At 42.5% G+C, this 26,089-nt stretch overlaps 1 long non-coding RNA gene across 1 annotated transcript in view; it reads right to left on the reverse strand.

The window, feature by feature from the left end:
- The window catches only part of LOC138489760 (uncharacterized), a 140,523-nt gene that overhangs the window by 50,786 nt on the left and 63,648 nt on the right, over positions 1-26,089 (reverse strand). The window contains exon 2 of the long non-coding RNA XR_011274887.1: positions 1,578-1,673. This is a non-coding gene — a long non-coding RNA (uncharacterized lncRNA). The remainder of the gene's footprint in view (positions 1-1,577; positions 1,674-26,089) is intronic.

The following is a 26,089-nucleotide window of genomic DNA, read 5'->3' on the forward strand; positions in this document are numbered from 1 at the left end:
GAAAAAACCTGTGAAAAAACATCCCGCAATGGAATGACATGGAACCAACCAGACATGGCCACAGGCCCTGATGCCATGCCCTACCACGGTAACATGCTTGGGGAGTATCATCAGATTACACTTTCCTGTAGCTACTCTGGTTAAAGATTGTGCTTAGACAATTGGCCACATGTCCCCTATGCACAAGCATACTCAAATGACCTAAAAACTGGCTTGCACGCCTGTTTTGTTTCCTAGGGAGCTTGCGCAGTCATGCAGGACTCCTGCCTGTTTTCTGAGCATTCTAACTCATACTCAAATTCTGAGCTGGAGTTTGAGTCTCGCTGCTTTCGCATTGAATCGAGGCTCCCATCGGGAACAACAAAGGCTCACTCTTAAATCTTGCAGTGATGCGAGACCCCACTCAGGTGCCTCGAATCACTGGAATAGAGTTTGAAAAGCCAATCAGAAAGTTCAAATCGTGGAAAAAAAGTTTCAGTGTTTGAAAGAGTCAAGTTTGCTTTGTTTTCCTTTCTTGGTTTTCACAGTCAAATGGAGATCGGTTTAGCAGTGTAACCTCACAGCTGAAGTTTGAAAAAGTGATGAAAAAATAGTTTGGAAGGGTTTGCAGGAGTTCTTCGAGGAGTAGAACTGTTTGTTGTGTACCCCTTCATCTGTATTGTCTGTAACTGGAGATTTACCAGCAGCTACTACTTGGCACAGGGACAGAAGTGCCAGTACAATTGACTACATTTATGCTGATCCTAATTTGTTTCGAGACATCGACTCCTTAATCATAACCCCTCAAATACATAGTGATCACAAGTTTTTGTCTTTAGGTTTTTCAAGACTGGTTTTGTCCACTTCTACACACAGACAATGGTTTTGTCTACCTTTAAAGATTAATCAGACTAAAATTTGTTTCTCTTGGACTCCTTACAAACTCTGTGATCTCAAGCATTCTTTCGCTTGCCTGCCGTACAACAAGGCGAAGATGGTATATACTCATCTTCTTCAAACATTTCAAAATAGCATCATAATCATGAAGTCCAAGCCTGTTTCCCACTTGCACTCTTTTGATACCGAGCTGCACAATAAGAGAGCAAGCTATAGAAAGGGACGTACATTACTACTTTCCTCTTCTTCTAGCTCCCGTTTTGATGAGGTTAGAAAGGCCAAAACTAGATATCTGAACTGGATTTGTGCACACAGATCCATTCTCTTTCAGCATGATAGTGAGGTTATGCTCAACACTCTGGCCTCTAAAAGTTCTGCAGACATTTGGCAACTTCTCAATCACAAAAATTGCTCGCACCAACTGGAATCTCAGGCAAATGGAGTAGAAGAAGATCAATGGGAATCATATTTCTCCAATCTGTATACTGATCCCGCATTCGATAAATATTCATATGATATGCAGTCCACGTGGGTTCTAGACTGTGATATTGATACCATCATATATTACATTAAATTGGCCAAAAATTCAAGAGCTGCTGGCCCGGATGGCGTAAGTAACATCATGTTAAAGCACAATCCGAAGCAATGGGCGCAAATTTTGTATCATTGATTTCAACATATATTAAACACAAAAAGCTTACCATCTTCATGGCACATGTTCATCATTGTGCCTATTTTTAAAAAGGGTGACTGGTCATCTCCAAAGAATTGCGGACCCATTGCGCTACTTGGCACTCCTGGAAAAAATGTTGCCAAATTTTTACTTCGAGAGTTTTCAGCATGGACTTCACATCATCAACATCGAGATCCATGCCAATCAGGTTTTGTGGCCAGAATGGGCACGGCTATTAACTTGTTCTTTCTTAATGCATTAAAATTACAATGTCTCTCACAAAAACAGCAAATCTACTTTGCTTTTGTAGATTTGCATTCAGCATTCGACTCAATTTCTAGAGTCAAACTCATAACAAAACTTGTTAGAGACAAATGTCCGCCCACCCTTTGTGACATAATATATCATTTTCATTCGTGCACATCTGTACAAATCAGACTTACTCTTAGTGGTCTATTATCTAGACCTATTCCTACATTGCGCGGCCTTAAACAGGACTGCTTATTAGCATCAGCCATTTTTAATTATTACATCCATGATATTAAATTCAAGTTTGAAAACATAATGGGCCTCATTACGACCCTGGCGGTACGGGGTAAACGGCGCCGTAAAAGGTGCCGGCGCGTTTACCCCGTACTGCCTCATTACGAGTTCCCCTCGTGGGACCCAGGAAGTAACGCCTGGTCAAACCAGGCGTGCTTACCGGGTCCCGCGAGGGGAAGAGGGAGCAAACAACGGGCCAACTCGTAATGGCCCGTTGTTTGCTCCCTCTCCCATTCCCATTCAGCCCTATGGGGGCTGAAATGGGAATGGGGAAGGACCGGGTCGGGGTCCATGGAGGGAGGAATTACCGGGCCTTCCGAACTCGGAATGGCCCAGTAAATTCTCATTCTGATGACCCGGACGCGATTTAGGCAGCAGCCATGCCGCCAATAGCGGCATGGATACCCCGAGGTCGTAATGAGGCCCAATGTCTGATTTGCCAAGAATCAATGGAATTCCTGTAAAAGCCCTTCTTTATGCAGATGATATTGTATTAGTCTCTAAGACACCAGGAGGTTTACAAAAATTATTATCCACCCTAGACATTTATATAGCTGAGAATGAACTGAAAGTTAACACAACTAAGACCCAAGTGGAGATGTATAATCCCAATCGTGGTCACCACACTCTGAAGCATTGGTCAATTGACAACGTAAAGTTGTCCATTGTTCCTGCGTATACATAATTGGGGGTTATTTTTGAAGCTGTAACAAACGCTACAAAACACATAAATCAGATCAATTTCAAACTCTTAACAGCCATCTCTCAGGCTCGTATCCTTCTTGCTAAGTATGGCAAATTTTCACTAACTCTGGCAGTAACATTCTGGAAAATGAAAGTCATTCCAGTCATACTAGATGGATTGGAAACAGGGTCCCTAATTCCCTCCGTCCCTTTTGACAAGTGGGAAGCCAAATTTTGGCAGAATGTCTTACATCTCCCTCAATGTATACCAATCTTGTGGTTACGATACGAACTGGGCATTACTTCGTTGTCTGCCATTTATAATTGGAAACAATGTGCTATCTTGAGAAAGTGCCTTATATGAACCCATACAGACACTTTGCTCAAGATGCTTTCAAATTATATGTTCAGTACGGAACATTTATTTCTCCGAAAATATCTGCTTTCAGCTTAGAAGATCTTGGCACATGCAGATGTTAAAATCGATCTTCTAACAGAAAATCCTGACAAAGCAAAATATTTTTTTTTCAAATGTCTTGGATTGATAATCAACAGAAATGCCTCACATATAGGCATGCAATTAGTCAACGATTTCCGCCAAAATCAAGAGGAATCATGCAAAAATATTTGTCTAAAGCGCCATCTTCACAGTATAGACAATCAATTTTACGATTTCGTTTTCATATAAGGAAAACAAAAGATCTTTTGTGTACACGACAACTTCTTTTGAAATATTTGTCGTTTTTGTCAAATTTCTGGAATTTATGAAACCTTGGAACATCTTATTTCGCAATGTCCTTTGTTATGTACTTGAAGACAACTGCATTTCAACAAGTATTGCACTACATTTTCCTTGTGTGATCCAAGTGAATGTTGGGCTATCATTTTTGGATCTTCCGCATTGGGACTTCAGATTGCAACTGTTCATTTTCTGCTTTCCTTGCAATTGGATTTGGTCGAATAATCACAAATTCATTATGTGTTGCTTTAAGAAGGTTCTAACAAGGGTGTTTGTGTTGTGAACGTTTTTTTTGTTTGTTTTATTTTGTTCTTTCATTTGGTTTATGCTTTGTGGAATGGAACACTTTTATGTAAACATTGTGCTTTTGTTGTCTTGTATGTCATTAGTGTTTCTCCGTGTTGTATAAAATGACTGAAGATGTATATAATGTTGTACATATCAGAAATTATTATTTTCTTAAATGTCTATTGGAAAGTTCATTGTTTATTGAAAAGTTGATAATTTCAACTAAATCAATAAAAAAAAAAAATGTCTGTAAGTTTATGCTTTTTGTACCCTTTTATCCTGGTACCTTTTTTTTTACATTTTGTTTTTTTACCAGAAAAAAAGCAAAAATAATGTTATATGTCCTATGTCTGTAGTCTGCCCTTAGTTACTCTTAAAAATAAACATAAAATACAAAACACAGCCCCTGTTCACGTTTCGTTTACACTTCATCCAGGAAATGCAGACAACAAAAAAATGTGCCTTTTCATTTTGTGGGACGCTATTATCTGTCAATTCTCAGCGTTATCATGCTTGTTGTTTTTGTGTTGTTTTTTTGTTGTTTCCATTTCATTAGTGGGGAAAATGTCACCTCATACAAAAATGCCTTATAAGAGTCTTACAAGCAGTTTATAAGAATTTGTGAGAAACTATTATTGGGATTTTCATAACACTAATAAGAACTTTATAAGAACTTGTATGACACTGAAAAACTCAGTAAATTCTCATACAATTATATAAATTTGAAGTAGGATTTATGGAAGATCTTATAAGATTCTAATAAGATCCATATAAGAAGTCTATAAGATTTTATTTTATAGGACTCCATGGGGCAGGTAGAAATGATTTTTCTTTTTTGGCCAGAACACATAATGAGATAGAAAGAGGAGGAGATGCCCTTCTTATTTGACGAGGATAATGTGATACAGGTAGGTGTGGAGGAAGGTGGTGAGCCTGTTGGGGGGGGGCAGTGTGTGGCCATGGCATCTACAGCCACTGTAGGTGGTGGAGGAGTCAGAGGGACTGGGGCTGGGCTCAGAAAATAAGGTGGGGATATCGGAGGAGGGCTTGGTCAAGGATGGATTGATTACATGTAAATGCGTGTGTTCTTTGGTTTCTCTTCCAGAGCCTAAAAACAATCATGGGACTCTCCTGCTTACATGTGATTTGGTGTGCCACTCCTGCACCAAAAGCAATCAGATGATAATATGTTACTTGCTTTCTCTTCTTCTGCACAAAATAAAGTCATGTGTCAATTCATGTGATTTGCTTTCTCCTCATCTGACCTCTAAAACAATCATGGATCAATATGTGTGATTCGTTTTCTCCTCTGATTCACAAAATAAAATAATGTGTACAATTGTGTGATGAGATTTCTCCCATCTCCAAAGACGTGTCCAAAGACAATCACAAGTCATGTGTGGGATTTATTTTCTCCTCTTCTGTGCAAAGAAATCAAATATAACTATGTGTGATTTCTCATATGTAGCACAAAAAAGCATGCCTCAATTTGTGTGATTTGTTTTGGCCTCTCCTGTGCAAAATACATGAAGTATCAATGTGTGTGATTTGGTTTTTCCTCACCTGCACCCAAAAACAATCAGGGGTCAATGTGTGAGGTCAGGAAGGTCCCTATCATTGGGGTCCCTTAGCAGGACACATGAGACCCCAATGAGGAATTTGTGGTGTGGTTGATTAAAGAGGTGCTCCCTGAGGGGCGGTTGTCGCCAGTTTTCATGGTTGAAAGAGCCAAGCGTGCATTTGGCCCCTGGTGCCCAATCAGCGGTGCCCCGCAGACCCATAGTTGCACACACACTTAATAATCATGACAGGAGTGCCATCCTGTCTGTTACTAGGGAGAAGGGCACAGTGCAAATGGGCATCCACCACTTTAGCTTTTACAGGACCTCACATTGCACGTGCAGTAAGCACACAGGCAATGTTTGGGATGAGAAGTAGGTGCTCAGGGACAGGCAGGAGAAATATGCCATGTTGCAGCCCGCCAAGCTGAAGATGATCCACAACAATAAGGCACATTATTCACAGATCTGCTGCTGAATATGAGGACGGTACCAATAGCTGCAGGGGCATTCAGGGATCCTCTGATCCTGAGAAAGTGGGTGCAGCACCAGTAGTGGACCTGTGAGATAAAAGTGGAAGGCACCTGTAAGTGCACGGACACATGCTTAGCTTTGATCTGATATTGTTGTTCCCACACCCGAGAAAGGTAGGATTTTTTAGGGTTGAGGTTGAGCAAGTGGGAGTCTGATGGGGGTGATGATATAGCTATTTACCCCTCCTTGCCCATCTCCTGCCCCCTCCTGTGTTTAGGGTGATCAGCGCTCTGTAACTGTGCATATCTGCCTGCGGCCCCTTTGGTGGCTCCGCTGTTGCATTCGTTTTCTTTACACTGTGTTGGGCTTTAGATATTGGGCTGTTCAGACTGATATGTTTGACCTTTGGTGACAGAATGGTGCCCTTTAGCGGGAGGCTCTGTTAAGAACTATTACATTGTTCCCACTTACCTATCACACTTTTCCCAGGCTTAGGATGATGGTGACCTTCCCCCACTCTTGCCGCTCTGGTAGGAAGGGACTTTGATACCTGGTTGGTCGGCGTCGATGGAGATGGAGTGGCTCTCCTAGGCTGCCTCCACAAATGAGCTGCGATTGGAAGCATCTTTGCGCTGAAAATTGGAACCATGGGAGTCTGCTATTGATGCTTTGGATATGCGCCCTGCACATGCATTGATGATGAGAGTACTGCAGCCAATGAGACAGTGGCTGGAAATCTTGACTGCATGTCATCTTTCTGCAGCATCCTGTATTCGGAGTATTGACCCTTCATAATGGCTGGGCCCCTGAATACTAGAAACAATGTTGTGCTGCACGTTGATGTGGAGTGGGAGGCAGGGAAGAAATTACTGGTGATGGCAAGTACCGGGGTGCCTGCCTCGTCTCCACAACAGTGGGAAGCCATGATGGGAGGCGGGTGGTGCAATAACAGACTTTAGAGTGCTTCACGTGTGTATCCATATAATTCATTTCAGTTGTGGGTTGTGTGAATGTTTAGGGGAATTCCAGACAAAGGTAGGTGGGGTTGGGGATACCACTGGAGAGCTGTTTCTTTTCATTTCAAACCCAATGTAATCCTGGTCTCAGAGTGGGAACTCTGTATTGCTAATGTATACAGGCAAAAGAGGACATGAAGCAATGCTGAGCCACAATTATTTATTTGTTTTTTTATTTCTTGATTTAATTGACATGCAATTTTTACACGTTTATTTTTTACATTCCTTCCAGTCCCTCAAAAAGAAAAAAGAAAATGAAGAAAATAAAACAAAGAGAAAAGTCAAGATCAAAATAAAAATCATCAGGAATCCCTATCCGTGTCCGCTGGAAGAAAGATTGTTTTCTCCAGGCTTTGTGTCTCGCAGTTCCAGTTTTAGAAAAAACTGTGAGACAGCTATAACATAAGATGTTTCATCACCGTCAATTAAGAGAAACCACCACTCCTCTTCGTTCAACATTCGCAGAAAGTTTCTTAAGGTGGTTAAGCCAACACATGATAATAACAGATGTCTAATTGTTTCTTTGTATTCCTTATTCTTGCAGAAGCGACAATCGTTTCCAGTTGACAGCCCTCTTATCGCTTTTATTTCATTTGTAATCAGACGATTCAGTCGTATCCGTAGAAAGGTGTTTCTCCGTGTTTTATTTGGTAACTTCTTCAAATAGTTCGGAAGTTGATTTATTTTTCTAGTCCCTGGTGGCAGATGACTTATCAATTTTCTTCTGGAGGTCAGGGAGATAGTCTGTATCCAGTCCCACTCTACTAGTTTTTGTTTCGTCTTACCAGGGTTTTGGATAAATTCATCTTCAGAGCTGCTTATTTCCTCCAGAATCTCCTTATTTCTTTGTACCCAGCTCATCAATAGGTTACTTCTTTTTTCTGTGATTTCTATGTTAACGATACCCAGAACACTTGTATATTTGCTGGTGATTGTTTTTTCTGTACAGCATCAGCAAGTTCCTATTTATAATGGATTGCTAAGATTGGAGACATAGTTTGTGGCGTATTGATGTCACTGTTGTTGATATTGGTAAATTTAACCCTCTGCGCCAGAAGAAGCCTCTCAGTTGAGGCCAGCACTCGTTTGGGATCACCGAGAGGGCGTCTGAGCCGTGTAGCAATGATGGAACAACCTTTCCTTTATAGAATTGTATGACCGGAATCATAGTGAAACGGGCATATTTTCTATCGATCGTTCTGACTTGTGATGCACGTCTCTTTGTTTTTTTCCATTAAGTTAGTTTACATAGGAACTTCGCGTTTGCTATTACTTAGGATCACCCCCAAGTATTTAAATTCTTTGACTTGTTCGATTTCTTGTCCTTCCAGTTTCCAATGAAAAGGCTCTGTTTTCTTTGTTGGTTTTTCCATAACCATCACCATAGTTTTTGTTTTGTTGACTTCTAAATTATTTTTGATAATATAATCAGCCAGATTGTTTAGTTGGCGTTGCAATCCAATTGGTGTATAATCTAATAAGATTAAATCATCTGCGTAGAGAAGGCGGAAGACTTTTACCCTTCACACTGTTGGAGTGAACTATCTAATATTAGATTCTGAGTCTTTAATGTCCCATAAGTATGAGTTGAAAAGGGTAGGTGCTAGGGGACATCCTTGTTTAACTCCTCTTGCTGTTAATATTTCTTTCGACAGCCTACCTCTCTTATTTAAGCGTAACTCTCATTGATGTGTTTTGATGTAAGGCTTTAATTGGCTCCAAGATGTTGTCAGGACAATTCTGTGCTGATAGCTTCTCCCAGAAGATTTCTCAGTTAACCTGGTCAAATGCTTGTACCAGGTCAACGAAAGCCAGGTAAATTCTGGGGCTGCCTTCTAGGAACCTGCCTTTTAACATGCCCAACAAAAAGATGTTTGATGAAGTTCCCGCGTCTTTCACGAACCCTGATTGAAAAGGGTCTTTGTTTCCAGACATTCTTGCCCAGGTTTGGAAGCTGTCAAGCATTAGGGACCCGAAGACCTTACCAATAATGTCCAATAACGCTATGGGACGGTATTTTTTTGCTAATTCTCTTGGACCACTTTTATAGATGGGCGCCACAATTGATGTTGTCCATGAAGATGGAATAGTTCTTGTTTCCAAACAATTCTTAATCACTGTATGGATGAAAGCAGCCCATTATTGCTGGTGTTCTTTTATATCTGCATTCGTGATCCCATCTGGGTCGGGGGCCCTAGAGGTATTCAGTTTTGCTATTTTCCGCTTGATATATTCAATTTCAGAAGGAACACTCCAAGTTACTGTGTTCATTTTCGACGTTGTTATCAGAGTTTCCATTAACTTTTGGAACATTGCAGTAAAATAATCTGTCCAGACTTTTTCTCCTACATTGTTTGCCAGAGAATTATCTTTGTCTTTTGATGTTGTTTTTATCAACATCCAAAATTCTCTTGATTTATGGCTGCATACTGTTTTCAACATTTCAGCAGCGTCTACTTGATATAAAGTTACACTTTGGGACCTCAGCCAGTTCTTATACAGCTTTGTAGCTGCAATGGCCCACTCGTGGTGTTCGCAGGAGTTTGCCTTCTTAGCTAGCTGTTTAATCTTTCTACGTTTTTTTCTTTCTGTAACCAGTTGTTTGTTGAATTTGTGCTGATACGACGTCTGTTTAGAGTTACTCCACTTTTGTTTCTTTATTTGGTAAGCAGTTAGGAGGGGTTGGTATTTGATGGAGCCTACCGAACCTCCATCACTACCCGTTCTGCAAATGTGGTTGTAAGTATCAGTTAACTCTATGGTTGATTCCGCACTCAGTCTGAGGCGTGCACCATCGTTACAAGCCTCAACCTCAATCAACATTCTTGATCTGGATTCACTGAATGTAGTGAGGACTGACCCTCAGGAGATTAAACTCACAGTTATTAGCTGATTATTTCAAACTCGCTCATTTTCGGTAGCAATTCTCTTGATAGAAATATATGGTCCAAGTTGGCTTTGTCCATTTCTTTCCCAAGTTGGAATTGTGTCAGTGTCTTTAGCTGTTACAATTTGGAGATTGTGTAAATCTCCGGAGGCCATCAAAGATGACCATAATTGGCCTCGTACCAAGTTTTTCTTAGTTTCTTTCGATGTCGGACAAATCGCATTCAGATCCCCGCATATTATGATGAATTATGATTGGCAAGTTGTATAAACTTCTTCGAGAATATTTTCGGCCATTTCCAAAAATGTAACATTTGTAATTGTTGAGGAATTCCAATATGTATTAATCAGGATCAATGCGTCTACTTGGTCTCTCTTGTTTTGGGAATTTGCTAGCATCCAGTTTAAGAGTGACACTTGAAAGAACATATTTGTAGTCAGAGATTTTATGTATTGAAATTAACTCCCGGAACGTATAGGTGTCAAGAGTTCGGAGGACAGCCAGCTTCTTAGACCCTGTGCCGCCGGAGATAAGCAGGTTTTGAAGCCATCCAAGTATGGTTTTTTGGTTCGCCACGTCTCCTGGAGGTACAGGATGTCAAAAGCACCCAGGTTAACGTCACTCGGTTCCAGGAGGTGCCCAAAACCTCTGGTGCTCCAGGAGCCCATGGTTATTTGTTGTTCCGTGACGGTCGTATATACTCCCTCCATTTTAAGCTGCCATGTTCTTATGAGCCTTTTGAGTGGCTATATTCTAGTTGTCAGGGCTTGTGAAATCCAGGTTCATTTGTGTTGTTCCTTTCCTGCGGCTCCTTCACCTAGAGAATTTGTCAGATCCCCTATTTCTAGTTCGATTTCTTCTGGCTCAAAAGTTATTGTCAACTTCGGGAGCGGGCATTTTGGGACTCGTTCAATCTCCAAGGGATCTTTGAAAATCAGCATCTCACTACCAGTTTTTTCTCCCTCTTTATCTTCCTCAATTCTTACAAGTCTTGGCCTGATCTCCTGAGCACAATCTTCTCTAATCTTATCATTTCCACTTTCATAGTTTAAATGTTCTTTTCCCCTTCTTGGTTCTCTTGTTGTATTCACTTGAGTTTTGTTTTTCTCTGTGCTCTTTCGTTGCTCTTTCAGTTTATTAATTGGTTTATTTTTATGCTCTGAGTGATGACTTTTTCTGCCACTACCAGCCCCATTTCCACTTGGACATTCTATTAGGTTGTATCCTAGCAATTAGCATGGTATGAATGATGAGTGAGGGTATATGTAGATGCACACAATCCCGTCTTCCTGAGGTGCTAAATTCCACTATCTTCACATCATCTGTACAGATCTGTTGCAGCTTTTGAATGCACTGAAACAAGATCATGATGTTCTTCCTGTTAAGGATTAGCTCATCCAATTTGTTTCCTATATGTTCCAGTTTGAAGGTACGTTCACTTTTTAACTTTTGACTATAAGACACGTAACAATCTTTCTCCCACTCTTGCCTAGATCTCTGTTTAAAGTTTGCTTTGTTCCTGCTGTTGGAGGTATAGAGTGGATTGTTTGTCTTAGTCCGTGGCTCCGGCGAGTGAGACCTCAGTTTTCTTAATGACTTGCTTCTCTCTCTGTTGTATTTAGCTTAACTTTATTGTTGTTTTTACTTGGTGGAATTTATGTCTTTTAATGGCTGGTAGCTTTATATTCCTCTTCCCTTGTTGGTTGAGACTTAACTCTTGTTTCAAAATGTCGCTGGTCCATGGATAATTTTTCGCATCTCTCAGCCAAAGTCATAAAATTCCCTACTTGTTTTTCCACTGCCGATTGCTTGGGACCAGTTGTGTTTTTATTTCCTGGAACCTGTACGTTGTTTAGTGGCATTTTAAGTTCTGATTCAGAAGCTTCGACCGAGTATTCAGATAGGTCCATTAGATCTATACTAACTTCTGAATCTTCGATCAAAATCTGGGGAGAATCGCTCGATTTCTTTTCCCGTTCTTGCACTTGAGGGACCATCGTTTTTCTGAGAGTACCACTGTTCAATATCTGGGAGCTGGTGCTGAAATACCTCTGCGATTTTTTACGTTGTTTCTTTTTAGTTGTGATGTCCCCGTATCTGGCACGTCCTGTGTAGTCGCTACTCTTCTCCCTTCAGGTCGATTTTTCTTCTTTTCTTGCACAGTGGTAAGTAGCCAATTTTTTATCAAGAACACTTGTCTCCGGCTTTGAGGAAGACAGCTGGAGGTGTGTTGTTTCTTTTTTCCCATTCATTTTCTCTTCTAAGCGCCCCCGTTGTATGTTGTCCAAGCTCGAAGCAAAGTCATGCAAACTCAAGGCCACGCATCCATTTGCCACTTTTCCCACTGCGGATGACTGTGCAGGAGAGACTGGTCTTTGTAAAGTATTTACTGACGTCTTTGTGTGATTAGTATTGATGGTAGACTTTGTTATGCTTAAACTTGACTCTGTTTTATCTCTTGCTTTTACCAAGTGTTCCTTGCAGGTAGTTTCGTAGATTCAGATCTGAAGGTTTTCTTAGGTTACTCTTCAGTCTGAGAGGCTACGAAAGTTTTTATTAATGCACAAGATCCCTTGACTGATTGTTGGCTTGGGTAAGTTACTGCTTCTGTGATTTGTTGAGAATTTGGTAGAGTGGAATCCAACCTCTCTTAGTTCCCAACGCTGTTACTTATCCTTCTAGGTATATCATTTTTGTATGTAGCATTGCTGCAAGCTTTGTATGGTCTTGAGTGTGTCATTTAAGGATTCGTGCAGTTTACAGAAGGGTTCCAAGGCTATGGTTACTGCCGTCATTATGGCAAAGAGGTCTGTTTTTTTATGGTGTCTCTTTGCCACTCTTCGATGGCAATGTGGTCGATCTTCGGTTTTGCGGTGTTGCAGGCTAAGAAGATCTTGGTGGTGCTCACTAGTTGCTTTAAGCTCTTCTTGGAGTGATTTGATGGTTCGTCTCTCTGTGGTTCCTCTGGCTCTCGGGAGTTACTTGTTTCAATCCATGGGAGTTCACCAGTCTGAGAAGAGACAGGACGATCTGTGCCAATTAAGGCAACCTCTTTTATAGAATTTGAGCCAAAGGCTCTGGGATCGTCAGTCAGATTAGGGTCCCGGCCGGATTCCTTGCTGCACCCTGTGCTTTCTCAAGCATCGATGTGCGGCTCAGCCTGGGCCGAAGCCTTGTTGATTTTGTTCAGAAGTAAGTGGTTAGCCTTGTGTTAAAAAGCCTTTACTTCACCAGGCCCAGAGTTACCCCCCTCCCCTTCTCAGTTGACCCATGATCCTTGGGATTAGGCAGCTTATTTGTATCTGTGGTACTGGGTGAAACGCAACTGTGGATTGCTTGGTTTGCTTGGTTCGTGGGAACAGAGGCTCCTTCCAATATCTCAGCATCAGATAATTTGTCTGTGGGTGGCTGTTCTTGAAGTGTGTGTTTTTGAAAGAAACAGGCCACTGACCCCACAAGTATTGATGTCACTGATCTTTGTGGATTTTTTTTTCGTAATGTTCTCTTTTTTTTCTTGATGTTTACTATCTTTATTACTGTTTCATGTTTGTGTGGTTTTATATGCGCCTCTTTTTTTAGGTGCTGGTTTACTCATGCCATGTTTTTGAGATCGCTTTCTGATCTGTTACAGTTCCCCTAGCGACAGTTTGTTGTTACTTCGGATATGGAAGGATCAATCTGTTCCAATGAGTTCATGGGTCATGTGGTCTCTCGATAGAATCCATAGAATCGTTTCGATAATCCCACTCTTCAGAGAGATCGTTCAGTGTCAATGGGCATTTTTCCATAGCGTTCTCGATAGGATTCACTGGTGTGGAGTTGGCTTCAGTAAATAGTCTCCATTGGGCTCATCAGATCAGGCAAGTTCATCGTTGGATACACTTCTATGTCAATCTGGAATGTTTTGGGTGCACAGATTGTAGCACTAGATGTTTCTTCCTGTAATTTCCGAGATCCATTATTAGTGTTTACGCAGTCAATTTCGGCTTCCTTTGCTCCCAGTGGAGCATAGACGGGACTACGTATGTCAAGCGTTGGGATTCGGCAAACCCCAGTCCCCCCATCCCTCTCCCGGCTGTTTGGGACAGTATCTCAGGATCTAGCTGAGTCTAGCTCTAGTTCGAATCCTGGAAGCGAGCTCCCGCCTGTCACGTCTCCTTGTGGGGGCGGGAGCACGGCCCTGGGCTCCCTCACAGGTGGTGAGACGGACAGATGCACCACTTCCACGCAGCAACCTGACCCCTGGAGGGGCTCCTCTTCCCGTGCCTGCATGTCTGTCCTCGCAGGCCCAGGCTCCGCCACACTGCCGTCCCCACAGAGAAGGTGCATTCGGGCCATCTGCCAGCACTTCCGGCGTTCATCTCGCCCCTCCCCCCCGGGACGAGCCCAGGCCGAGTGTCCTTAGACATGGGTTCTCCCGGCTCCTTGCTAGAAACCCGCCAAGCCTCCCCACTCTCCACCAGACCGACTCCACTACCTCGACCGGGAGCTGGTAAGTCCGTACTTGTGGTGCTGTGTGGGTGGGGTATAGCGAGAGAGCTGAATGGGGAATTTTCAAAGTTCGGAGCACCAGAGGAGGGAGGGGTTATGAGAGAAAGTAGGTTACGGAATGAAATCGGTGATATATTAACTTTAACATTGTCCGGGGTGCTCATACCTGTTTCCATAATAGTTCTTGAGAGCGGGGGCGTTGATACGAGCCTTTTCAGTTGAGATAGAGTTTTCAAAGGGCTCCTTAATACCATACCTAAATCTATTCGATGGGAACGCTGGCTCCGGAGACGTCTCCCCTCTTCCTCCATTCTCCCTTCAGCGCACTGTGGCCCGTACTACCAAGGGCTTCCAACACAGGACATAAACGGACTGCTGCAGACTGCAACCTCCTCAGCAGCCAACTCTGCGGCCACTCCACGGCACAAAGGGGTTTTTGTACAGTCTCCTCCTTCACAGTATGTAGAGGTAGTAAACAGACTACCAAGGGCTTCCAACACAGGACATAAATGGACTGCTGCAGACTGCAATCACCTCAGCAGCCAACTCTGCGGCCACTCCACGGCACAAAGGGGTTTTTGTACAGTCTCCTCCTTCACAGTATGTAGAGGTAGTAAACAGACTACCAAGGGCTTCCAACACAGGACATAAATGGACTGCTGCAGACTGCAATCACCTCAGCAGCCAACTCTGCGGCCGCTCCGCGGCGCAAAGGGGTTTTTGTACAGTCTCCTCCTCCACAGTATGTAGAGGTAGTAACAGACTACCAAAGGCTTCCAACACAGGACAAAAACGGACTGCTGCAGACTCCCACCACATATAAATACACAAAAAGAAAAAAGAATTTGACATTTTCGGATTCGGTATTTCGAATTTACAGTAATCACACATACCCATCCTATGGTATTGCAGAGGTCCTCATCTAGGAGTACTGTTGGGTTTGAGTGCTGCACAATAGGCATGGTGGAAGGCCATGCCCCTTGCACAGTCACCACATGCCACATGCCACGCCCGTAGTGTACTTGGAAGGGGAGCTGTGCTCTGGATATAGGCGCATATGTTGATCCTACGTAGTAGATACGAAGAGGACTACGTACAGCGCCTCAATGCCTACGGGTTGTATGTGCGCTTTACAAATGAAATAAATAGATAGACTGTTGGCAGTGGTACATAGAATCCTCACAGCGTTTCTCGGATTTGTACAAAGAAAGTAAAGGTGGTTGATGCAAGAAAGCATGTTCAGCCAAGCAGACACGCTTTCTCCACATGCTCTGTGGTTAAAAAGTGATGGCATTGGTTACACCTTAACTGGCTTCAAGCCCAGGGAGTAAGTGAGTTGCACCTTAACTGGCTTCAAGCCCAGGGAGTAAGTGATTTAACTCCTTTACTGCTGCGTGCATTTTCACAAAGCGTGGAGTGCAATTTGCAGGAAACGCATAAAGCAGGTGTGTGTCATAATCTTGGTACTGGGAAATTAGTGCCAATAATATAGCCTGACAGAAATTCTCAGCAGTAGAGGGGTTAATCATTGCAATCCATATAGTGGATAAATGTATACATCAGCTGTGCTCAGTCCACAGCCAACAGCTGGAAGGAGACATAGAAACCTTCCAGCTATCAAGTTACATATAGCCCAAGATGTTCCGAAACCAAACTGTCTAGCAGTTTCCTCATGTTATCTTCCAGATAGTCTTATATTGTAAAGATGCCTGTTGACAGCTTTGACTTGAAACGCACTAAAACAATAAGGGTCCGAGAAAAAATGACATTAATCAGGAAAGCATGCTGAGGTCCAAAACTACCGAGTAGCACTGAGGTTTAATTACACTACATTAAGGCCTCGTGTTAAAATGAATTTTCAATTCCAATGTTCAATCATGCCTCGTGGCTAGAAGGGGCTAGAAGCCGGTGAATTCGATGTTAGGTGGAACTAAATATACAGCAGCGTACTGCCTATGGAATATGTTGTAGAGTGATTAGAATCATAATTATGCCCATATTAGTATTAACAGAAATAAAGCGAGCATACTACAGATAGTAAGAATGACGATGATTGGTGGTAACCATTAAGCCTTTATGTAACATGCTTGTGAGTATGTATATACAACAATGGATGTACAAAATGGTGCTGGTGGCCTCAGGCCCGTTTCTTTGCCCGGGGCGAGGCAGGCAGCTGCCCGGGGCACAATAGCCCTGGGGGGCGCAATTGCCCCGGTCCCTGGAGCCTCTGGAGGGGAGCAAATTCCCCAGTTTTTCGGCTGTGGGGCAGCGCATTTCCGTGGGAAAAGTTCCGTAGGTCAGGTGCTGGCGTTGCCCTGTATTACATGAGTCAGAGGCTCACTCTGACCACTTTAGTGCGGAGGGGGGGGGCATGGTGGTGGCATAAGCACACCAATGAAAACACTTGAGGGTCCCCCTGCAGGTAAGGACAGCTCCTCCCATCACAATGCCGGCATGAAACTGCTAATAGTGGGCCATTAATCACTGTATGGTTTCTTGCTGGCATCGTGATAGGAGGGGAGGTGCAGTGGGCTGTAGGGAGTGGGCGTGCCTTGCAGGGACGCACGGCCCATGGTGCGTCCCTGCAAGCCCACAAAATGGACAAAATAATAGTTTAAAGCGTCGCTATTTCTTTCATGCTGCTTCTTTGCCAAACTCTATATCAATTACACTTTAAACCACTTCCATGGCACTGGTGATGAGTTACTTCCTTATGGTGATAATAGTTTTGACCAGTGTTGCTCAGTAAATATTCTTTAAGCCACGACCCGACCCGTTTTATTTATTTATTCCGTTTTATTTATTTATTTATGCAATGTTTGTCGGGAACATGGACATGGATAATTTATTTATTTATGCAACGTTTGTTGGATACCTGCATCCGACAAACATTGCATAAATAAATATACAGTTACCCGACAAACATTGCATGAATAACTAAATAATCTGGGTCCATAACAAGTCAGACTTTACTGTATCAAAGCATACACTTGATTCCCATTCAAAGAATTTTCAAGTGATTGTTTATTGGGTTCAGGTGTCTCCTTGTCATTGCCCTTTTGGCTTCGGTTGCCTCTAAAACCCCTTCAGCATCTTGTGTTCTTTGTTGGTTGTATATATTGCATCCTGTGCCATATTCATGGTCTCTTGCTGTGCCCAGTCCTCATTATCTGCAGCCTAAGTGGGACTGGGGCATACAATTGTCTTGGGCACCAATGAAAAAGTGGCCCACAGTTGCAAATGGCAATTCATTCTTTGTGTGATGGACTGTTTGACTTTGGTTAGGAGTTGTTGAACGGTGTAGTTTGGGAGTGGTGCGTGGGGTGCGGTGGGAGTGGCGCGCGAGTTGCGGTGGGAATGGCACGCGGGATGAGGTGTGGGGGGGGCGCATTCCTAGTGTTTCGCTCTGGGCACCAAATTTACTAGAAACTGCCCTGGGTGGCCTAACAGACTGGCGTCCGCCGCATTTGGCTATCATACACGTAGAGCAACAGGAAGGCGTCTAAAGTAGTCAGCACAAACTTATGAAAATATTCAAGAAAATTACTCCTCTAATCAGAGACTGCATATTGTAAAAAAGGGAGACATCACAAAGTTATTAGAATAGAGCCTAAGTAATATATTGAATGAAAGATACATGGAGCATTATACTCATTTCTGCTTCTTGATTCTTTTTCAGAACACCACCAATGACAACACGAACATTACCGCAGAAATTGGATATCTGAGTACAAGGCAAATTGAAGAATGGATTATTAGAAGACTTACATGCGGAAGAACAGTTGATAGGGTGAGCACATTATCAAGGTTAGATTATTTTTATAATCCGATTACTATTGAAGCATTTTTAATGCAGAACATTGACATCCATTACCCAATTACACTATCCATGCTTATTTATTTGTTATATGCTGGTACTGACTTGTACCTGAATGTGGTCTTGAAACATAAATTGGAGATACATCAAGTGGTCAGGATTTTGAAAAACAAGACACTTCCAATTAATTGCAATTGAATTTCAGAGAACCTTTCCACAAACAGGTCATCATTTTATTTAATAATTCAATAGATCACACATTTTATTTTATGTATTATCAAGCACAAATAAATAATTTCGCATTTCGGTTTTTTCTTAACATTCTCATATAACAATAAAGAAAATGCCCCAAAGAAGCACTAGTTTCTGAAACACATATTGGCCAGGATTTAGTCGATATTGCATTCAGAGTATTGGTTATTATGTAATGATGAATAAATACATCGGATTTGGTACATTCTAATAGTAAAGATGTCAGTTACCCAAAATCAGAGGGTTTGCTTGCGATAGTGCAGAGAACATTATCCAATTTCCATTAAGCCCTCAGTCAGGTGTAGCACTATTCTCTGCTGCAAAATCTGCCACATCCCTAGGTGGCCTGCTAGCTGCCTCTGAGGTGGAAGTAAATTACTGGCAAGCACTATGCTAAATACCATGTCACGCCCTATGTTGTCCAAAGACATTTAAAACAATGACATCTACACCTTGAGTTACTAGTCTCATGTGTGCAGCAATTGAGGCCACCTCGTTACACCTTCCAACATTCAACATTGAGACTTCAGGCCCCAAGAGGTGCCTTTTGGCAAAGAATTGTATGAACTATTTGATCACTAGTAAATGGAATAATTGTCGGGTATTGTTCCCTGTCAATTATTAATACACAGACATAATTTAGTTTTGGATTTAGCCAACAAGTAGTATTCCCCCAGGAATATATGAGAGTCATGTCACATCCATTAATATACAGAGAGTTTGGTGACTGTTTACCTATTGATATTGTTAGAGCTCTGTAGAGCTTTCTGTATTATTGTGGTGATGGCAATCTATTTATATGAAATGAAGTAATTCAATCTAAGTTAGAATGGTACGGCTTATCTATTCACCTATAAGATTGATTAATGAGAAGAAGGGACAGACTCGCTTTTCCACTCTCTCCTTGTTCCTCTTTAAGGCATGGTTAACGGGACTGTATAAGTAAATATGTATGTATACAAATACATATTTATATTTCCTCTCATACCTTGGGGATTGTTCATGTTAAGAATTGGGTAGGTAAGTTAACTCGTATGGTAGAATAATTATAATAGCTGATATACTATCTATGACATAGTGAGGTGGCAAGCCTTCTCCTCACAGACTAGTACTAGTATGGAGTACAAATGTGAATTGGTTAAATTGCGTATTGGGAGTGAGTTCAATGTGATACTACTTGTAGATAGATTTCTGTTAAGGGTGAGTAATAGAGCACTGGGTCTGTTATATATGTTAATAATTGTTATTTTGTGCTACCCCAATATATGTCCCCTCTTAAGCCAAACTGTGACAGAATGTGATATGTACGAGATAACTGAACTACTGGTGCAAGCACAGATTAAAGTATAACAAGTCTTTGTATCAAGACTAAAGATTCTATCCTTGAATGTCAAAGGGATGAACACTTCTGTTAAAAGAAGGAATATACTAACACATATAAGGAAGATGAAGGCTGACATAGTTCTCATGCAGGAGACTCATCTACTAAAGGCTGATAGAGATTATATTTTAAATAAAAAGTATAATGTAGAGGCATCTAGCTGTTATCAGCAAAGGTCTAGAGGGGTAAATATATGCCTTGAATGGTATGGGGCAACATGATAATAGCTCGGGAGGGCAGATATGTAGCAATGGAAATCACTCTATATGGAAAACCCCTAATTCTCGTGAATACCTATGCCAGAAACACAGATCAAGGTAACTTCCACCTAGAAATAGGGAATATTTTAGAAGCATTGTAAGGAGCGTTATTATCCGAGGACGGGACATTAACCTGGTTACTAACAGTGTACATGATTGGTGACCAGATAGTCCACGTCAGACTGAGGGGAAGGCTCTAAAGGTAGCAAGGCACATGATGCAGATGTGGGCATTGATTAACCCATGGAGACCCTTGAATCTGAATATCAAGCAACATACCTTTTACTTAAACTCCCATAACACTTCATCGCATATGGATTACTTTTTACTTTCTTAAAGGTTGTTGTCAAATGTTGCCACTACGGTAGGGAACATAGTCATTTCAGACCGTGCAAAAATTAGCATGGCTACCGAGTGTTTACTAGCAGCGCCAAAGATGGAGGCTCAATACATTCTTGCTCTTACATAGCTTTTAAGGAAACTATGAAAGAGCAATATATACACTGTATACATGACATTAGGGAATCTGTTGATGTTATGTTTGTATTTCTTTGAAGGTCACTATCAGAGGAAAAATCGTACGTTACTCCTCACATATTAAAAAATCTGAGTTCAGTGCTCGAATCCTCAGATTTATATAAGACTTCATAGAAGTCCCTGAAGGTATCCACAATGTTCGAATTTTTAGTCATGAATGCAGCCTCTTCATTGATAGTGGATGTAATACTCTTGTTTTCGTTTATCTTCTTAAGTCTAAAGGCCAACAAGGTAGCAACCTTTTCCCCAAAACTCCCAATAAGACTGTCTAACATTGAACAGGGCTTGTTCCACTTTTTCAGTTAGCCATCGATCCAATCTCTGCCTGGCGCTAAGGGCTGCTTCCCTGTGTCTTTCTGACAGCTGTGATGAATCAGTGATGAATCCTCCCAGAAACCTGGTCTTGGACCCTTTTCATGTGGCCAGGGAAAGGCAGACACTTCCTGATTCCGACCCTGTGGGTGGTGTACTGCGGGAGGATCAAACAGGGTGCGGGGGTAGCAGACCGGGAAGACTGGGACACTGTTAAGCAGGGCATCTCACTGGCGTTTCGTACCCGATGTTCCTGCAGAACACAGTGTTGACGCCGAGCTTTCTTGAGAAGATTAGGAAATGTGGGACACCAACCCAGGACCCACCAGTATACGACTAGGTAGTCCTGAATCAGCTCCCCATGCCACAGAGCAGCCCTTCCCAGATAGTCGTGGTGCAGGAACAGTGCAAGCATTGACTGGAAAGGCAGGTTATAACGCAGTCCGAGGTTCAGGTCTCACACGTGGTAGTAGACAGCAGACGCTGATCCAAAAGGTAGACAGAGTCCCAACCAGGTGCTCAGGGATGGATAACAGGCTGGGACTTCCAGAGGCAGGCAAGGAGGAGCAGGCAGTATAGGCATGTGAAAGACTGCAAGGAGGTAGGCAGGGCAGAAGACACTGGCAGGAAGGAAGGTAAGGAAGCAAAAGGAAGGGGAGAAACTAAGGCAGGAAGAAAAGGAAGTCAGAAGAACAAAGGTAGAAGGGCAAGGCCCCAACAAGGAAGGGAGCTGTCAAGAATCCTGTACGTGTAGCTGGGGTAAATACTAAGTTTGTCAGAAAGGAAGGGGATTGGAGTGGCAAAGTGCATAAAAGATGTAAACATCTTTATTTCAGGGCCCTTCTATGTCATATGTGCAGGCAGAAGGCTTGGGACCGGCTCCACAGGCTTAAAAGCCAACAGGAACACAGAAAAGGACAAAGGACTCCATTTCCCAGAAGCCCCGTGCGACCCCGAGCCTCTGGGAAGCTGTGGGACGATGCCCATCCAACCGTGCATGCGCGCGCAGCCCACAGGACTCCCTGCTTGCGCTACGAACTTACCGACATCGAAGACGTGTTTCCGCGGGCTCCTGCAGGCTGCCAACAGTGGGGCCATTCTCCGCCAGCGGACACTGCAGGCCCCGCTGCCTATCAGAGATAAGTGCATTTCTCTTGCGTTACTCGTTCTGCTGGGAAAACTTGCATGTGGGGAAGTTACTGAATACTAACCCGCACCGACACTGGGTCCTGGAAGTCGCGGATTGGGGTTGGGCCCCGGCACCATTAAAGGAATGGTTCGGTCAAAAAATGTTATTGCCCCTACGGGTCGGCCATGTGTTTTTAAGCCTAAGTCGCTCGATTTTAGAAAAATTTCCTATGGACCTTACCCGAGTTTTCGTCCATTAAACGCATGCGAAAACAGACATCAGGGCTCTGCCATTTTGTGATAATCCTATCATTTCCCCCATCGCTCTGGCTGACCTGCTTTTGCGGCACTAAATCATATCCCCCGCCCCTGAGCCTGACATTATTAAAACATTCATATTCCCCGCCTCTCTCCGTGACGTTTGTGTGCTGCGTAGGCAAACGCGCCCAGTCGTCTTCTACGGGACTTCACACAGAACCCGGAAACCAACACAGATCAGCTCACAACACAGCGCGCCACAATTCGGAATATGAAACTGTACTTTAAAATCAAACAGCAACACGGTACATTTGGTAAAGTACATTTATTTGACATTAAATGTTTATAGAATATTCAGCAATTGCCATATGAACTCCGAAAGTCATTTATTTTCTTTTATCTCTATCCGCAAATCCTTAAAAGTTTATCGTGAGTCACGCTCTGTTCCTTTATGGTACACAGGGTGTTGGTTTTCGTTCAAAGAAGCACTTTTGTCGCACGTTGAACCACAAGGCTGTTCCATCAAGTAGGCACTAGGCCAGCGTAAAGGTTGATATGTTGCTTCTAGCCGCTAGTACCGCGTAAGGGCATATGGGCCCTTTGCGATCGTCCCATAAGATCATCAGGATTGTGCAGTTGTTTACATTAAGCTGCAGCTGGCGGTTAAAAAAACCATCTGCCGGTGTCTGTAACTGGTGGCACTGGCAAAAGGGAAGGATATACCTGTTATGAAAACATAAAATTTATAATTAGTCTCGCCAGCCGATCTTTATTAATATTATTCATTTTATTTATTACGGCCGAGCTGAAACTATTTGCATTCAAGGATAGTGCAATGGAGTATGTCCGGCTCTAAAATCAATGCGAAAACTAACTAAATAAATCGAGGTTAGTACACAATGAGAAACAACTTTTTGTCTACATGCATGTGGAATGTGGACTTGCATGCCCATGTGCCCGCTACAAGGACGATCCCACAAACGTTTTCAAAGCTCTTCATTCATTCAGTTATTCATGCATCCATTCATTAATTCTTCATTCCGGTATAAAAGCGTCTAAAGAGTTACTTACATTAGATTTGCAATTTCCATTGTGTCTCTGCGTAATGCAGTCCGTAAATCCTACTGCGCTCTTGACAACGATTTTCTGTATACTGAACTAACATGAAACTCGGTCTAGTTTCAGAATTTTCTGCCTTATCGTCTCTTATTTCGTTATTGCTCCCCCCACTCCCCCTTCAAATGAAGTTCTTTCGGCATGGTCCCTGTCTCTCAAGGTCAAAAAACAATAGAACCTTATACTGCCAGTGCGAGTTGTGGGCCTCTTCAGGGCGCGAGCTGAAAATCAAAGCTGCTGACCTTCACTAGAAATGAGCATACATTCTTTCTTTGCAACATCCCGTAGTAAAGCCATCTGTGAGAACTTGAAGTTTCGAATCCATTTATGTAGTGCACCTCAATGTGTAAATGTGAACTGGCTTCTCTCCCATCTGCAACGGCTCGCTTGGCGCGTTCTAAGGCCCCCAATTTTGTCCTTGTTGTCTGCGAGCTTTGAAGCCCTAAAGAACCATAACTATTGAGACTTTTAATTTTTTGGGGAAGGTTAGGGAAAGTATAAAGTACCCGAGGAGTTGAGTTGAAAGTGAGATTTATTGTTTGTTTGTTTTATTATTTGCAATACGCAAGCCTCCCCTCGGTTAACAGTGCCCAGCATTTAGAAGAGATTGCGAAAATTAGTTACATCAACAAAAATATATACATACACATATAGACAAGGTCAGCAATATGAGGTGAATAGAGAGAGAATTCAAAGATGACACCCAGGTTGTTCGGCACCCAGGATGGTGAAGGTAGGGGTTAGGGTTAGCGTACTTTGTATGCACACTGTACAATAACATTTATTTACAAAAAGACAATCGTATTACAATTATTTAAACCAGGATTTGTACTTCACAACCAGCTCTCCTTTGGGTGGACATGGCACAGTGGCAATGTTGGGTGGCAATGGATCAGTGCTCTGCACAGAAACGTTCAAAATTCCATATCTGTGCTTCTCTAATACAGCAACAATAAGGCTTTTGATAAAGTGGAACTCCATTTCCTCATAGACTGGTTTGATCACCCATTGCTTACTTCTTTTTGAAAAGGCCTTAGTGTAGCGAGGCATCCTTACATTACCCTTAGTCCTAGATTGTTCACGGCCAAGATTCTCGTTATGGGCCAAGACCGCTAGTAGAGTCCTATGTTTCATGCCCTGTATACTGAAATGCAAGCGCTTTGGCCTGTACTTTAGGCACATATTGTAGAACACCTCCAAACCTCCTATGTGACAGAATTCTGTCAGTCCCCTCAAATCTCTTGATAGAGTTTTATCGAAAACAATCTTCTCAATGGCTTTGTGTGTTGGTGAAGATCGATTCAACCACTTCTTCTTCCGTGCCTCGACTGGGGACAAAGGGCCATGTTCACATTGGTGGAAATGTGGATTTTCTGACCAGCGGTGCACGTTGGTACAGTGTGCATCAGTGACCGCCATTTTTCAAGTAATATTTCCACTGACCCTTCACAAGTTTTGGAGCTCCACCAAAGATGGTTGCTGATAGACTGGGACCACTCTGAAATACTTTCCAAACCTTTTTTTTCCCTACAGCCGAGATTTTCTTATTGATTGATTTAGCAAGATGCCATACGTCAAATTGATGTTTAATATGTGGGAACTGCTCTCTCATTGTCTTGGCAATTGAAACGTGTCTGTCCGTGGCTATGAGGTCGATGTGCATTCCCCTTGATTGCAGATATTCCACTGATTTTATAAATCCTAGTTTCTCCATGGCCACTGAGGATGTACATTGTGTTACCTGCACGACCACCGAAATCACAATTTTCTTACTATCCATGTCCTGAAAGTGGTAGGTGCAGTACTTGGCAAAAATTCCAGGGCTGTTGCACTGTTCATCGCCGGCTAGCCTGAATCGTTTGACTTCGAATGTGCTTGCTAGAGACAATTGTTCAATTTTCCAAGCATCACTAATGGCCGGAAACAGATAATCATGTTGGTATTTGTAGTACTGCGTTTTTGAAATTAAATGGAGTCCCACAAACTGAAAGAAAGACTTTAACTTTCTAAAACTGGAGCCACTAAAAAGTGATGCAGCTGCACACAGTAGATTGCCTGCTGGCAGTTTCCCCAGCATTGGTTGTGCAGACCATGAGAACGTATGATGTAATCTACAGGCGGCATGTATTGTGATGTTACTGCCTTGTTTTTGACGAGTCACATGAATCAATGGCTTCCCACATACTTTCCCTCTAACGGAATGCCCACATGTCAGCATACTTATAATATCCATCAAACAACTGTCGAATACTATGTATTTGCCCTCTTTCATTAGACTGTCATCCTGCGTCAAAGTTGTTTTGGCCTGTGACGTTGAGGACATTTCACCACATTTGAAAGAAATATTGCTGCTATCAAGTTCTGATGCGTCAGTGAATGCTGCTGCTGGTTCATTCTCTCTCATTTCAACATCTGCTACTTCAACATTGATGGGAGAACACAACAATGTCGACAGCTTTTTTGGTGGCAATTTTTTGGCGGGTGTAGATTGTGTAAATTGATCTGCGACTACTTCAGAGCTATCTTCAATACATCCAGTATCATGTTGTTGCGGTGGTGCGGTCGTACTGTAGCAATGGTCCTTTACAACTTTACTGGATTCTCCGGACACATTCATTTCATTTTCTGTACATTGGACATGAGCATCCCGAGTCTCAACACGCCGCGTCTGAATTAATAGTTCCTCCATAGCCTCCATAGTGTAAATGGTCTGGCAAGCAACATCTCTCATTCGCTTCACTGTCTGTGTATGTATAGTTCGTAGACCCACGGGTAACTAGAGGACAGATTGGAAAAGG

This window comes from Ambystoma mexicanum, chromosome 9 (assembly GCF_040938575.1).
Source record: "Ambystoma mexicanum isolate Mex_15411 chromosome 9, UKY_AmexF1_1, whole genome shotgun sequence".
In the NCBI taxonomy this organism is placed as follows: Eukaryota; Metazoa; Chordata; class Amphibia; order Caudata; family Ambystomatidae; genus Ambystoma; species Ambystoma mexicanum.